Genomic DNA, 17,676 nt, shown 5'->3' with positions numbered 1-17,676 from the left:
GTCCTGGGTGTGTCTGTGAGGGTGTTGCCAAAGGAGATTACCATTTGAGTCAGTGGACTGGGAGAGATAGACCCACCCTCAATCTGGGTGGGCATCATCTAATCAGCTGTCAGCTCAGCTAGAATAAAAGCAGGTAGAAGAACGTGGAAGGGCTAGACTGGCTGAGTCTTCCATCCTTCATCTTTCTCCGGTGCTGCATGCTTCCTGACATCGAACATCAGACTTCAAGTTCTTCAGTTTTGGACTCTTGGACTTACATTGGTGGTTTGCCAGGGGCTCTTGGGTCTTTGGCCTCAGACTGAAGGCTGCACTGTTGGCTTCTCTACTTTTGAGGTTTTGGGACTTGGACTGGCTTCCTTGCTACTCAGTTTGCAGATGGCCTATTGTGGGACTTCACCTTGTGATCATGTGAGTTGATACTCCTTAATAAACTCCCCTTTACATACACATCTATCCTATTGGGTCTGTCCCTCTAGAGAACCCTGACTAATACAGTTTTGCAAGTAGGTTTCAGTCGAATTTGGGAAATAAATGAGTAGATTTTCCAAGTTTTGAGGATCAGATGGACAGCTTAGAATCTGGCTCCCTTTGTTTCTTCTCTGTTCAGGGACACCTGAGACTTAACTCTGCACTGCTGCTATGTTCGTAAGCACAACCAAGAAAAGCATAAGGAGAGAAAGTACCCAGAAGGGACATTGACTGTGTTGGTTTTGCTGTTGTCCAGATAGGAAGTAGTAGGCTGCAAAAAGGGGGGTTCCTAACTTTGATGGTTGATCTAATTCCCCTTGATTCTTACTAGTACTTAAAACATTTTTTTCTTAAAAATGTATCAAAATAGTGCTATTTGTCATATGTATGATAAAACTATGGAACCTAGGCCGGGCGCGGTGGCTCAAGCCTGTAATCCCAGCACTTTGGGAGGCCGAGGCGGGCGGATCACAAGGTCAGGAGATCGAGACCACAGTGAAACCCCGTCTCTACTAAAAATACAAAAAATTAGCCGGGCGCGGTGGCGGGCGCCTGTAGTCCTAGCTACTCAGGAGGCTGAGGCAGGAGAATGGCGTGAACCCAGGAGGCGGAGCTTGCAGTGAGCCGAGATCGCGCCACTGCACTCCAGCCTGGGCAACAGCGTGAGACTCCGTCTCAAAAACAAAAACAAAACAAAACAAAACAAAACAAAACAAAAAACTATGGAACCTAAAGATTGGACAAGGCTTGAAATGGCGTCTTGCCTAAGTTTTCCTCAGTTGTTTGAGTTTCACTCCATTTCCAAATGGCCATCCTTGGCTTGTATTCTGGTGACAAAGAGTTCTTTCTCATGGAAGCCTAGCCTATCTTTGCACAGTTCTAGTATTAAAGCCTTATTTCTGCATAAAAGTTTGTCCTTTTTTCCTTTTCTTTTAACACAGGGTCTAGCTCTGTCGCCCAGACTGGAGTGCAGTGGCTCAACCATATCTCACTGCAACCTTAAACTCCTGGGCTCAAGCAATTCTCCTCCCCCAGCCTCCTGAGTAGCTGGGACTACAGGCTTGCACCACCATGCCTGGCTAATTAAGTTTGTAATTTTTAATATAAAATTTCAATGGTTTCAGAATGTCAGATAGTCTAACTTTTCCTAGAGTTAACATGCCCCAAAAGTTTAACTTTTACATTCTAAGTTCTTTACTATAATTTATTTTTTCCTTCTTTCTGTTGATGTGCCCTCTCCCTCTCTCATCCATTTTACAGAGAGGAAAAACTGAGAGCTCGTGTTGCAAATGCAATTATCAGCATCCAGCAGCACTGAATGTAAGTCGTCAAAGGATAGAAAGACCAGTGGAGACAAGGAATACAGAAAGGGGTTTCATGAGACTAAGCCCCACGGGACGCCAGAGGTTGCTGGGGGCCCAAACTGCATTTGGTTCCCTAAATGTGTCCTTCAATTAAAAGGCACCTTAGGCCAGGCACGGTGGCTCACGCCTGTCCCAGCACTTTTGGAGGCTAAGGAGGGCAGATCACCTGAGGTCAGGAGTTCGAGACCAGATTGACCAATATGGAGAAACCCCGTCTCTACTAAAAATACAAAATTAGCCAGGCGTGGTGGTGCATGCCTGTAATCCCAGCTACTTGGGAGGCTAAGGCAGGAGAATCACTTGAACCCGGAGGCAGAGGTTACAGTGATCCAAGATTGTGCTGTTGCACTCCAGCCTGGGCAACAAAAGTGAAACTCTGCCTCAAAAAGTAAAATAAAATAAAATAAAATAAAATAAAATAAAATAAAATAAAATAAATAAAAAAAGCACCTCAACCAAAACCCGGGGAAATTGAAGGCCAAACTACTGCCACTGGACTCAGTCCGCTATGTAATAGAGCATCACAGAGAAGTCTTCCTAATTGGGCTTATTTTAGAGCATCATCCTTTTAGGGGTTTGATGCAGGAGTATGTTGACAGAAGCCTAAAGCAGCCATCACTCAAACCAATAAAATAAAAATAGAGAGAAATAAATAAAATAAGAGTGAGATTCAACCAAAAATGAGAAAAAGAAAAAAAAAAAGAAAGAAGGAGGAAAGGGAGCTCACATTATCAACCAATAAACCCAATAATCCATTAGTGACCAAGGTTGCTGAATAATATAGTACTTTCCCAGTGCCATAATTTATACTGCAGACTAGAGAATAGACACGGTTATTAGAGTGAGGGCTACTGCATGACACATGATGCATGACCGAGCGGCATTGATCTTCACACAACAGGAAGGTGTCTAGACCGGGAGATGTATGGCTGTGCGATTCAGAGCAGGGCATATTTCATGGGAGGCCTAATGGAGTAGTGGAGCTAGTGATGGATGGGTTTGCCCAGTTTCGGTAGCACTGCAGTTATAGCAGTGCTAATGTCTGACCTCTTCTGAGCCCCGTGTCCTTCATCCAGTCAGGGTGACCTCATCTAAAGGGACAGAAAATAAGATGGGGAAATGGGAGAGGGCTGAGGGAGAGAGGGGATCAGTCAGTGAGGCTGGCAGGGGTGGGTGGGCAGGAGGGACTTAGAGGGAAGAGAATAAAAGAAGAGAGGGAGGGCAGGAATCATGTGTGAGGCAACTCTAACATCCAAGTCCAAGATAATTTGTTGACCAAATAAATGAATAAAAAGGCTCTTCAATGCCTCTTTTGCTTCCCCAGTCCAGCAGCCTTTAGGATCCCAAAGTGGCTGTCCTGGAAAACCTAGGGCTCCTTCCACTGTGAGAATAGGTTTCTATCCCCGTAGGAAAGAAACAAGAAAACAGCGAAACTTTGTCAAAAAAAAAAAAAAAAAAAAAAAAAAAAAGAAAAAAGAAAGAAAGAAAGAAAAAGAAGAGGTAAAAGATGGAATGTGAGAGGCTCTGGGCTGGTGCTAATGGTGGGAGGAGGTTCTGGGAGCAAGTTGGAATCATCTGCATTGATTATGCAATATGGAGGGAGGCAGAGAGGGAGGATATCCTCCTCCTGGTACTCCCCATTCCCTGTCAGGTGATGCTTAATGCATCCTAATGACACTCTTGATCATTCCTAGGGAAAATTAATGATTCTTGCTACAGCCAATCCAAACCCACAGAACTTTGTGGGTGTTGGTTTTTCCTTTCTCTCTCCCCCTCTGCCTCCCCCACTTTTTTTTTGGTGAGTTTCTTTCTCTGTGCCAGTGTTGGAGAGATAGGCAGGATTTCAGTGTTGCTTCTTAGCTGATATTTAACCTAGGAAGAAATATTTATCATTCTTTATCCTTCATTTTCGTGTCTTCCATTATTTCTAAGTTACTCCTTATTTGGAGTTGACTTGTTTAGATGTGGCGGCAAGGGCTCAGACACATTCATAGACTGTGCACTGTAGAAGGAAGGAAAATGTTTTAGCCACTCATACTTCCTTCATGTATTCCCATTGCCCCCCACTCACTCTCCAGCCACAATGAACACATGACTTTTCCCGTAAAAACCACACCTACTTCTTCTCAGCCTACAGCAAGAGCTTGGCAAGGTAATTTGGCTTCCTACTCTATTGGGTGCTAGAACCAGGGAGGACTGTGTGTCCGGTTGATATTTAGTTCAAATATACTGATGGTTCCCGCGGGGTAGTAGTTACTAGGGCTTAAGGTATTTTCACTGTTAGAAATTTTGAACAATTTTTAAAAATAACTTTGGCCTTTGTTTTTTCTTTAAAAAATTGTGCATAAAATGATATCAACCTTATACCTTAGGCTGTTGTCTTAGTCTGTTTTTGCTACTATAACAAAATACTTGAGACCGGGCAATTGATGAAAAACAGAAATTTATTTCTCACAGTCCTGGAGGCTGGGAAGTCCAAGATCAAGGTGCCAGCAGATTCCATGTCTGGCGAGGGCTGCTCTCTGCTTCTGAGATGATGCCTTCTTGTTGCATCCTCTGGAAGTGAGAAATGCTATATAACCTTATATTGGCAGAAAGCAGGAGGGCAAGAGACCCAAACACTGAATGAAGCCTCTTTTATAAGAGCCTTCATCTCATTCGTGAGGGAGGAGCCTGCATGGCCTAATCACCTCTTAAAGGTCTCCCATCTCTTAATACAATCACATTGGCAACCTCTGAATTTTGGAGGGGACATATTCAAACCACAGCAGCTGTTCTTGATAATCATTAATCATCAAGGCATACATTAGCTGGCAGAGATGAATGCTATGAGATGGGAAGAGGAGGCACTCATTCGGCAACTCAACACATGTTTACAGAGAGCCTACTATGGGCTGGCCCCACTCATTGTTCTGAGAATATCTCAAAAGCAAAACAGATGGACCACATGGTTTATCAAGAAGACAAACATTAGCAGATTACCACATGATAGACAAGTTACAGAAAATAACTCCTAGTGTTGGGAGGAGCTCAAAAAAGAAACCAGCATTTTTGAGCATCTACTTTATCCTGGCACTTTACACAGGAAGTGATCTATATCATTTTATTTAGATAATTATAGCATATGGTGGGTGTTATTGTGCCTTTTTTACCAGTAGGAACACAGGGTCAGAGAAAGGAAGCTCCCAGGGACCCATGGCAATTATAGAGGCAAAACTAGAGTGTTGTCAAGTTCTGTTTGATACAAAACGTACTCACGAACTTAGAAATCTACTTCACATTATACATAGAAATAAATTCCTGGTAGACTGAGTGCGAAAAATGAAATCTCTTATATTGAAATACATTTCTTAGTTAAAATGCACACATTATAAAGCAAAATATTGCTAAATGTGATTATACCAAAAGTAGACTTTGGAGGCTTTGCTTCTGTCCAAGCTGGAGTAACAAGGACTGGGTTTACTCTCTCACCTGAAACAACTGAGAATCTAGATTAAAATATTAATATATGCAAACACAGGTCTCAGGGTGTTATGCATCAAGCCAGGGAGCGCGGTGATCCCCATAGAAGGGAGGTGATGAATTTGTTTCCTATGATTACCCCGATGACACCCTGGAGCACATTTCCAGACTGTGGAGCAGGGAGGGTATAGTGGTTCATTGTACATGACATGTAAACTTGACTGGATCACAGGGTGCCCAGATTAAACATTATTTCCATGTGTGTCTTTGAGGGTGTTCAGGAGTAGATTAACATGTGAATTGATGAACTTGGTAAAGTAGATTGTTGTCTCCAGTGTGAGCAGGCATTATTCAATCCACTGAAGGTCTGCATAGATCAAAAAGTGGAGGAAGTGAAGATTCGGCCCTTTCCTGCCTGCCTGCCTAAGCTGAGGCATCAGTTTCCTCTTGCCCTTGCACTGAAATTCACATTCTCAGCTCCCCTGGTTCTTGGGCCTTTGGACTCGGACTAGAATTACACCAGGGGCTTTCCTAGCTCTGCAGTTTGCAGACCTAGCTTTCAGGCATGGGAGCTTTCAGCCACCTTAATTGCATGAGTTAATTCTTCATAACAAATAATAAATCTTCATAAAAATAAATACACAAAATATCTCTTCTATATAGTTTATATATAACATACCTTTTATATCTCATCTCTGTTCATATAATTATATCTCATGTATATTTCATACATACATACATATATACACACACACACATCTATCTACATGTGTATTTATCTATCTGTATCTCCTATTGCTTCCGTTTCTCTGAAGAACCCACCTCGCTGAATGCAGCAGAGGTGGAACTCAGACAGGGATCAGTGGGCTAAAGACAGAGCTGGGAGCCAAGGTAGCCAGAGTTTACCAGGCAGAGTATGGCGGAGAAAGTCACACAGAGAGAGAATTCTGGAGACCTATGGAGGAATCTCTTTGAGTATATAAAAGAGGACTAATCAGCAGTGTATGTGAGGAAGCAACCTAAAAAAGAACTGGCCAGGCGCGGTGGCTCACAGCTGTAATCCCAGCACTTTGGGAGGCCGAGGCAGGTGGATCACAAGGTCAGGAGTTGGAGAGCCGCCTGATCAACATGGTGAAATCTCGTCTCTGCTAAAAATACAAAAATTAACTGGGTTTGGTGAAGTGCGCCTGTGATCCCAGATACTCAGGAGACTGAGGCAGGAGAATCATTTGAACCTGGGAGGTGGTGATTTCAGTGAGCTGAGATCACGCCACTGCACTCCAGCCTGGGCGACAGAGCAAGACTCCATTAAAAAAAAAAAAAAAAGAACTAGAGCCAGAAAAAGAACCCCCAGAAGGGTTAGAAGGAACAGTATCTGTCTTAGTGTATAAAAACTTTTGGTTTTTTCCCAGAATATGAAAGTAATTAAAATACTGAAAAATTGAAACGTAGATATTTTAAAACTCACAATATTATTTTCTGTTAAGACATTATTTTGATACTCAAACCAGAATTTATTATAATTTTTCTTTTCTGGTTTTAATAGTGGCAAACTGATCAATATTTATTATAATTTTTCTTTTCTGGTTTTAATAGTGGCAAACTGATCAATATTTTCAAAGTTGGCCTTCTTGTGTTTTTCATTTTTAATTGAGAAAACTGTCATATTGGATAATTTTCTCTTGGCCAAAGGGTGATCAACATTTAATATGACCTTAGTGATACATTTTATAGATGCCTTTTATTGGATTGAAAAAGTCTCCTTCCGTTTCTATTTTCTTTAGAGGTTTTTTTTTTCATGAATGTGTATTGAATTTTGCCAAATACTTGTTCTATATTTATCAAGATGATTTTATAATTTGCTTCTTAATTTTTTAAATAAATTACACTGACTTCGGGTGAATTACACTGATTTTTGAATATTAAAACCATGTTGTATTCCTAAGATGAAACTACATGGTCATATCATTAGTTTGGTGCAAAAATAATTGTGGTTTTCTCCATCACCTTTAAATGACAAAAACTTCAATTACTTATGTATCGCTGGATTAGACTTACCGATATTTTGTCAAAAATTTTGTTTATATTCATGGAAAAATTTAGTCTGTAATGTTCTTTTATTTTTCTTAACCTGACTTTACTATCAGGATAATGCTAAAATAAGTTGGAAAGTGTTTCTTACTATTTCATTTTCTGGAAGAGATTATATAAACTTTCCATTTTTTTTTCTCTAAAACAAATTTGGTAGAATTGACCAATGAAAAAATGTGGATATGGAGGTCTTTTTTTTAAAATTTTTTTTGTTATTAGGTTGATTTCTTTAATAGACATACCACTACTTAAAATTTCCATTTCTTCTTGAATCAGCTTGGTAATCTGAAATTTTCAAGTAATTTTTTCATTTATTGCTTTCTATACTGGCATAGTTTCATAAAATTCTTCATATATTCCTTTATTATCTATTAAAAGGATATCTTTTATTTCTTACATCAGGAATTTATGTTTCTTTTATTTTTTGGTTAGTGTAGTTATAAATTTTTCTGCCCAAAGAAACAATCTTTGGCTTCACTGATTTTTCTCTATTATTTTTCCATGAATTCTTGTCTTCATTGTTTCTTTTTCTCTTTTACTTACTTTGAGTTCAAAATTAGCTCTTCTTTTTCTAAGTACATTGACTTTAAACTCTTAGCAACATACTATGCGCACTTAAAGCTACAAATTCCCTCTGCACAGCTGTGACTGCACACTGTATGTTTAGTTTTTATAACTTGCGTGTTTTTTAAATACATTGCTAAATTTTATTTTTATTTTTGAGACAGGGTCTCACTCTGTCACCCAGGCTGGAGTGCAGTGGTGCCACTGTGGCTCACTGTAGCCTCAATCTTCTGGGTTCAATCATTTTCCTACCTCAGCCTCCAGAGTAGCCGGGACTACAGATTCATGCCATCATGCCCAGCTAAATTCTTGTGTTTTTTGTAGAGACCAGATTTTGCCATGTTGCCCAGGCTGATCTTGAACTCTTAGACTCAAGCAATCCTCCCACCTCGGCCTCCCAAAGTGCTGAGATTATAGGAATGAGCCATTGTGCCTGGCTCAAACTGCTACATTTTAGATCAGCTTTAGATTTATAGAAAGTTAGATAATGCATGAATTTCCTATATATCTGACATCCTGTTTTACCGATTATTAACATCGTAAATTAATATGGTGCATTTGTTGCAATTAATGAACCAAGTCCATATTTTATTCAAATTTCCCTAGTTTTTGCCTAATGTCTAATGTCTGTTCCAGTTTCTCACCCAGAGTACCACATTGCCTTTGTTAGTCATGTATCCTTAGGCCCTTCTTGGCAGTAACAGTTTCTCAGACTTTTGGGTTTTATGGCCTTGAAAGTTTTGAGGATTACTGATCAGATATTTTGTAGACATTCTCTCAATTTGAGTTTGTCTGGTGTTTTTTCATGATTAGACAGGAGTGATGCATCACAGTTTTTGTGGCAATTGTGCATAAAATGGCTACAAATCTTCGCCTGCAGATTTTTGTTTGGACACAGATTTTCACATCAGTTAGGTAAATATCTAGACACACAATTGCTAGATTTTATGATTAAAGTATGTTTAGTTTTGTAAGAAATTGCCAGATTGTCTTCTAAAGTGACTGACTGTATCATTTCTGCATTCCTGTCAGCAATGACTGCGTGTCTCTGTTGTTTTTCGATCTCATCCGTATTTGTTGTCCTCAGTTTCTGGATTTTAGCCAATCTAATAGGTGTACCATGGCATCACATTGCTGTTTCCATTTGGAATTTCCTGATGACAAATGATGCTGAGCAACTTTTCATGTGTTTAATTTCCATATGTTTATCATCTTTGCTGAGTGGTTTGCTCAGATGTTTTATCCATTTTTAATTGTTTTCTTTTCATATTTCTGAGATTTAAGTATTTTTACATATTTTGGGTACATGGACTTTATCTTATTGTGTTTCACAAATATCTTTCCCCTATTCTGTGTCTTGTGTGCCAATTTTCTTAATTGTGACTTTCACAGATAAATTTTTAATTTTAATAAAGCCCAACCTAACAATTTTTCTTTTATGGATCGTGTTTTTAGTGTTGTATCTAAAACTTTATCACTGAATCCACGGATTTTTCTCATATGTTTTTCTCTAAAGTTTTATAGTTTTTCATTTTACATTGAAATCTATAATTCATTTTGAATCAATATTTGTGAAAGAGTAAGGTCTGAGTCCAGAGTTTTTTTTTTTTTTTAAATTATGGATGCCCAATCGTTCCAATATCATTTGTTGAACAGACTATCTTTTTTTTCCATTGAATTTTTGTGTAAGATCTATAGTTGATCTTATTTGTGCATTTGTGCAGTTGACTATATTTGTGCATTTCTACCTCTGTACATTCTTTTCTGTACCATTGATCTATGTGTCGATTAACACCCTAATATCACATTGTCTTGGTTACTGTAGCTTTATAGTATGTCTTGAAGTCACATAGATTGTGTCCACCAATTTTGTCCTTCAGTATTGTATTGAAAATTCTAGGTGCTTTGCTCTTCCATGTAACTTTAGATTAAGTTTGTCAATATCTAAAAAATAGATAGCTAGAATTTTGATTTAGATTGCACTGATTTATAGATCAAGTTGGAAATAATTGAAATCTTAACCATTTTGAGCTTTCTAATTTATAAACATAAAATATTATTTCATTTATACAAGTCTTTTATTTTTTTATCAGAGTTTGTAGTTTTCTGCATATAGATCCCATATGTATCCTTGTACATATCTTGTGAAATTTATACCTCAGTTTTGTTTCGTTTTTTGAGGAGTATCGCTCTGTCGCCCAGGCTGGAGTGCAGTGACGTGATCTGGGCTCTCTTCAAGCTCCACCTCCTGGGTTCACGCCATTCTCCTGCCTCAGCCTCTGGAGTAGCTGGGACTACAGGCACCCACCACCATGCCTGGCTAATATTTTTTGTTGTTGTTGTATTTTTAGTAGAGACAGGGTTTCACCGTGTTAGCTAGGATGGTCTCTATCTCCTGACCTCGTGATCTGCCCACCTAGGTCTCCCAAAGTGCTGGGTTTACAGGTGTTGGCCACTGCACCCAGCCCTAAGTATTTGTGTGTGTGTGTGTGTGTGTGTGTGTGTGTTATTGCACATGGTATTGTTTTTAAATTTCAAATTCCAATAGGTTAATGCTGCTATATAGGCAAGTAATTGACTTTCATGTTTTAACCTTGTATCCTACAGTTGGCTGTACTCACTTGCTAGTTCCCAGATGGTTATTTTTGTTAATTATTTGGGATTATCCACATAGACTATCATTCCATCTAGAAACAGACAGTTTTCTTTCTTTCTTTCTTTCCAATATGTATACTTTTTCTTTTCTTGTCTTATTGCATTAGATGGGACGACAGTATGATGATGAAAAGAAGTGTGGTGAGAGGTAACATTCTTGCCTTTTTTCTGATCCAACACACCAGTAAGTATGCTAATTGTGGTGTTTTTGTAGATGTTTATTAACAAGGTCAGGCAGGTAACTTCCATCTCTAGTTTCTAAGAGTTTTTGTCACGAATAGATGTTGGGTTTTGTCAAATCCCTTTTATTTGCATCTGTTAATATATGGTTTTTCTTCTTTAGCTTTTTGATGTGGTGGATTATATTGATTAATTTTCAAATGTAGAACTGGTCTTGCATAGCTGGAATAAACTCCACTTGGCTGTGGTGTATAGTTATTTTGATTCTTTGTTGGACTCAATTTACTAGTGTTTTGCTGAGCATTTTGCGTTTATGTTCATGGAGAATATTGGTGGGTAGTTTTCTGTTCTTGCAATGTCTTTGTGATATAAGTTACTGTTCTTGTAATGGCTGCTTTTGACATTGTATCAATCGGTCTCATTTAATGAGTCAGGAATTTTTTTTCATATGCTTCTGTTTTCTGGGCTGTAGAAAACTATCATCTCTTACTTAAATATTTGGTAAAATTCACCAGTGAAATTGTCAGGATATGAGTCTTTCTTTTTTGTACATTTATTAATTATGATTCAATTTCTTCAATAGATACAGACTTTTGCTGACTATGCTTGTGTGAGTCTTGGTAGTTTATGTCTTTCAAGAAATTTGTCCAATTTATCTAAGTTATCAAATTTGTAGGCATAAAAATGTTAGTAGTATTCCTTTATTATTTTTATCATGTCTTTGGACTCAGTAGTGATGACCCCTCTTTCATTTCTCACATTGGTAGTAAATGTCATCTCTCTTTCGTTCTTGATTAGCCTGGCTATAAGTTTATCACTTTTATTAATTTTTTTTCAATGAATCAGCTTTGGATTTTGGGGAGGATTTTTTCTCTCCTTTTTCTGTTTTCAGTTTTATTAATCTCCTCTAATTTTATTATTTCTTTTCTTCCTCTTACTTCAGGCTTAAATTGCTTTTCTTTCTCTAGTTTTCTAAGGTGGAAGCTTAAATGATTAATTTTAGATCTTTCTTCTTTACTAATATCTGCACTTAATGCTAATAATTTCCTCCTATCCACTGCTTTTGCTGCATCCCATAAATTTTGATAAATTGGACGTTTATTTTAACTGATAATATTTTAAAATTTCAAAGTCATTTTTTCTTTGGCACACATGTTATTTAAAAGTATGTTGTTTAATTTCCAAATATTTGGAGACTTTCCAATTATCTTTTTGTTATTGATTTTTACTTCAATTCCACTTGGTGTGGGAGCCTACTTGTATATCTTCCTATAAATTTGTTAAGATGTGTTTTGTAGCCCAGAATGTGAGTTTGTTTGTTTGTAGCAGAGAGTGGGGTTGTGAATGTTCCATACAAACTTGAGAAGAATGTGTGTTCTGCTCTTGTTGGATGGAGCATTCCATAAATGCCAATTAGATCAAGTTGATTGATAGTACTGTTTAGGCCAACTATATTCTTACTGATTTTCTGTCTGTTTGATCCATCAATTACTGAAATGGGAATGCTGAAGTCTCCAACGTTAATAGTGGATTTCCCCCATTTCTCCTTTCGATTATATTTCTTTTTCTCTCACATATTTTGACTTTGCTGTTAGGTACAAGTATGTCTAAATGCTAGATATAACATGTAGGATTGTTAAATCTTTTTGGAAAATTGACTTCTGTAACATTATAAAACATTCCCCTTTATTCCCAATAACTTTGCTTGTTCTGCAGTTTGCTTTGTCCGAAATTAATATAGCTACTCCAACTTTCTTTTGATTAGTCTTAATATGTGTTAGCATTATTCAGAATTTTTCAGACAAACAGAACCAATGGCACATACATATCCAAGGAAAGAGACATATTAGAATGAGTTCTCTTGCTCATATGAAGGCTGGTTAGTACAAAATCTGCAGTGTGGACTGGTAGTCTTAAGATCCAGGGAGAGTCAATGGTGCAGTTCTAGTACAAAGGAAGTCTGGTGGGAAGGTTTCTCTTGCCTGAGCAGGCTGGTCTTTTTATTCCATTTAGTCTTTCAACTGATTAGATCAGGCCCATGTACATTAAGGAGAGTATTCTGCTTATTCAAAGTTCACTGATTTAAGTAATAATCTTATCTGAAAACACCCTTCAAATTGACATATAAAATTAATCATCATAAGATCACCTCTTATCAACTTAGCACCTGTCTAGTCAGCTCAGAATACCATAGACTGGGTGGCTTAAACAACAGACATTTGTTTCTTGCAATTCTAAAGACTGGGAAGTGCAAGATCAAGGTGCTGGTAGGTTCAGTTTTTGGTGAAGGTCTTCTTCCTGGCTGGCAAATTGCCACATTTTCACAATGTCTTCACATGGAAGAGAGAGAAAGAAAGAGCTCTGATATCTCCTCTTCTTCATATAAGAAAACTACTTCCATTCTGAGGGGCGGCAATGAACTGAATATTTATATACCTCCTAAATTTATATAATGAATTTCCAGCCCCCAAGGTAATTATATTAGAGATGGGTCTTTGGCGAGGTGATTAGGTTGTGAGGGTGAAGCCCTCATGAAACAGATTAGTGCCCCTATTTAAAAGAGATCCTGGAGAGATCTCTCATCCTTTCCCTCATGTGAGGACACAGTGAGAAGGTGGCAGTCCATTGATACACCAGGAAGAGGACCTTTACCAGACACCAAATCTACCTGCACCTTGATCTTGGACTTCCCAGCCTCCAGTACTGTGGGAAATAAATTTCTGTTGTTTATAAGCCACCCAGTTTATGGTATCTTACTATAGCAATCCAAATGCACTAAGAAAGGATTCAACATTCTTGACACAATTAACTCACAAAGGCAGCACCTCCAAATGCCGTTACATTGGGAGTTAGGGATTCAACATGTATATTTTGGAGGAAAACACACATTCAGTCCATAATAGCACCCATAAACTATACTTAATGCCTGAATGAAGACAATATTAAGGTCATATTTCCATCTAACATGGTACAACCAAAAACATACTACCCCTTTTTTCAGAAGAAGATGCAGAGTCCTTAAATGATGTATACTATTCTCCTTGATCTCATGTAATTTAAATCCAGTGCTATAAATGCACTTCATGTAACATGAAAAGGGGCAAAGACAGTAAGGAAAACAGATATTTGATACACACACATACACAAACATATTCACGACAAAATTAGGAGAAAATACTCATGACAATTACAGTTATCATTTCTGAAATTGGTCACAAGGTCATAGCTGGTATTCATAATTACCTTCTTCTACTACCGATTCCGTATTCACTTGCTTTAAGAAAGTACCTCTGTTGATCAAGGTTCTTTACCTGAAGGACTGACTCAAACCTTTATTCTTGAAGGGTATGAACCATTAGCAGTCCTACTTGAATTGAGTTGTTGAAGTTTTTCATTGTTTTTAGACACAGGGCACAGTGATACTAAGAGACACTGCAGGGGATCTCCTGTGTTTCAGATAAAATTTTCCTGACTTCTCTTATACAGTAACAGCCCAGTTTCCCCTTGGTAGTCAGAATCCATCACTCCACCCACCACAATATTCTTTGTTGACTCAGAGTCATGATGAATCCCAAATAGCCAGGTGGCAATCTTATCTTTCAATTCAATGGAATTATTGTTATCTCTTGGCAGAAGCACTCTTCCCTTTAGAATTAAGACCTCTAGGGTTACAGAGTATAATGTCATAGGGATAGAAAGCAAAAATTTTGCTAGTGGGTCACTGGGGGTAATGGTGAATGGTGTTACTTCCATTTCCATCTCTTGGTACCTAGACTTATGAATTGTGGCTATGGGTGTAACAGCATCATATATCGGACATTGATTTAGAGCATATACAGCCTTCTGGCGAATCTTGCCATAGCCCTGCTGGTGCTGTTACTGAATCTTCAAAAGGACATTCCATTATTCTATCAAGCCAGCTCCTTCAGGAGAGTGGGAAACATGGTAAGACCGGGGAATTCCATGAACATGGGTCGATTGCTATACTTTGATTGCTCTAAAGTGAATTCCTTGTTCAAAAACAACACTGAGTAAAATACCATGATGGTGGATAAGGAATCTGTAAGTCCATGGATGGTTGCTTTGGCAGTGCAACTGTGTGCAGGGAAGGCAAAGACACTTATTCATATCTAGATTGTGCTTTAACAGTTGACACCCTGCAAGGCTGGGAATTCAATTTGCTTTGCAAATCAGCCACTCATAGAATAAGACTCTGGGATTGACTTTCATCAATCTCAGCCCTTAGGCTACAGCAGATAAGGGTCTCTTTCAGGTCAGACATGGAAGCTATCAGGTCATTTATGTGTCACTTGAGCTGGGAATTTGAACCACTGATCTCATCTTTTTCTTTCCCCACTTTGTCCAGCAACACTAGGAGTAATCAGTCAGTCTGATTATACTTACTAGTTTGACAAAAATGTTTGAAAGTAGTATATACATAGTCACTTGGGTCTTCTTGCTTCTTAAAAGTGTTTGATTAGGAGTATCCATTGATGACATTTAGTATATCTCTATTGCCAGATCATGCCATCAGTGCTTTCTTTACTACTAGAAATAATCATTAGTGTTTTTCAGTCTAATAAAGTTAAGGAACAGATTTCAGAAATCCCTTCAAAATTCAGTAAATTTATCCTTAAAGTTCTGTTTCTCTAGAACCATTCTTAGTACCAAAATTTATATTAGTTAGGGTTCTCCAGAGAAACAGAACCAATAGGAGAGTATGTGTGTGCATTTATTGGAAGAAACTGTCTCATGTGGTTATGGAGGTTAGCAAGTAGAAAATCTGCAGTGTAGGCCAGCAGGCTGGTCACCCAGGGGAGCCAATGGTACAGTTCCAGTATGAAGACTGGAACACTGGAGGCCCAGGAATGCTGATGGTATGAGGTGTGACTGTATTCTGTTGAAGAATTCCCTCTTGCTTGAGGAGGTCAATTTTTTTGTCTATTCAGACCTTCAACTGATTGGTTGAGGCCCACCCACGTTGTTGAAGGGACTCTGCTTACTCAAAGTTTGTCAATCTTTTTAAAAATTATCCTATAAGTTGGCATATAATACTAACCACTACCATATTGTATATCTTTATCCACACATTTATTTTTGACTCACCTGAGTCTTTATATTTAAAATGGGTTTCTTATGGGCAGTATAAAGATGATTATGGTTTTCTTAATCGATTCTAATAATCTCTGTCTTTTAATTGGTGTGTTTAGATTATTCACATTTAAAGTGAATGTTAGTACAGTTGTATTAATGTCTACTACGTTTATAACTATTTTCTATATATTCGTTCTTTGATTTTCTTTTCTTCTTTTTCTGCCTCCTCTGGTTGTAATTGAGCATTTTGTATAATTTTATTCTATCCCCTTTCTTAGTATGTCAATTATATTTCTTTTTACTTTTTTGTTTTCCTTGAAGTTTGCAACATACATTTTTAGCTAATAAATAAGTATAGTAAGTTTAATAAGATAAAAATATTAAAAGTGTGACTTCAGTGAACATACAAATAATAAGACAATAAAACAGCCTTATTGCTCCTATAGAGAAGGTTATAGTGGTCTGGATAGAAGACCAAAACAGCCACAGCATGTCCTTAAGGCAAAGTCTAATCCGAAGAAAGGCCCTACTTTTTTTTTCAACTTTATGAAGGCAGAGAGAGGCAAGGAAGCTTCAGAAGAAAAACTGGAAGCTACTAGAGGTTGGTTCATGATGTTTAGGATAAGAAGTCAACTCCATAACATAAAAGTGCAAGGTGAAGCAACAAGTGCTGATGTAGAAGCTGTAGTGAGTTATCCAGAAGATCTCACTAAGATAGTTGATGAAGGTTTCCTCACTAAACAACAGATTTTCAGTGTAGATGAAACAGCCTTCTATTGGAAGAGGAATGTTGTTCATGCTAGAGAGGAAAAGTCAATGCCTTCAAAGCTTCAAAGGACAGGCTGACACTCTTGTTAAGGGCTAATGCAGCTGGTAACTTTAAGTTGAAGCCAATGATCATTTACCATTCCAAAAATCCTAGGGCTCCTAAGAATTATGCTAATCTACTCTGCCTGTGTTCTAGAAATGGAAAGACGAAAACTAGATGACAGAATATCTGTTTACAGCATGGTTAAGTGAATGCTTTAAGTTCACTGTTGAGACCTACAGCTCAGAAAAAAAAGTTCCTTTAAAATATTGCTGCTCATTGACAATGCACCTGGTCGCCCAAGACCTCTGATAAAGATGTACAAAGAGATGAATGTTGTTTTTATGTCTGCTAACAGAACATCCATTCTGTAGCCCAAGAAGTAATTTTGACTTCCATGTCTTATTATTGAAGAAATACACTTTGTAAGGCTATAGCTGCATAGATAGTGGTTCCTCTGATAGATTTGGGCAAAGTAAATTGAAAAGCTTCTGGAAAAGATTCACTATTCTAGATGCCTTTTATAACATTCATGATTCATGGGAGGAGGGCAAAGTATCCTCATTAACAGGTGTTTGGAAGAAGTTGATTCCAATCTTCTTGGATGACTTTGAGGAGTTCAAGACTGTAATGGAGGAAGTAACTGCAAATGTAGTAGAAATAGCAAAAGAACTGGAAGTGCAGCCTAATTCTGTCACACATGACTGAATTGCTGCAATCTCATGACAAAACTTGGATGAGGAGTTATTTCCTATGGGTGAGCAAAGAGAGTGTTTCCTTGAGATGGAGTTTACTCCTGATGAAGATACTTTGAACATTGTTGAAATGACAAGTAACTTAGAATATTACACAAACTTAGTTGATAAAGCAGTGTCAGAGTTTGAGAGGATTGAGTCCAATTTTGAAAGAAGTTCTACTGTGGGTAAAATACTATCAAACAGGATCACATGCTACAGAGAAATATTTCAGGAAAAGAAGAGTCAATTGGTG

The sequence above is a fragment of the Macaca fascicularis genome, chromosome 8, assembly GCF_037993035.2.
Source record: "Macaca fascicularis isolate 582-1 chromosome 8, T2T-MFA8v1.1".
NCBI lineage: Eukaryota > Metazoa > Chordata > Mammalia > Primates > Cercopithecidae > Macaca > Macaca fascicularis.
Note: the sequence above shows the minus strand (reverse complement) of the source record.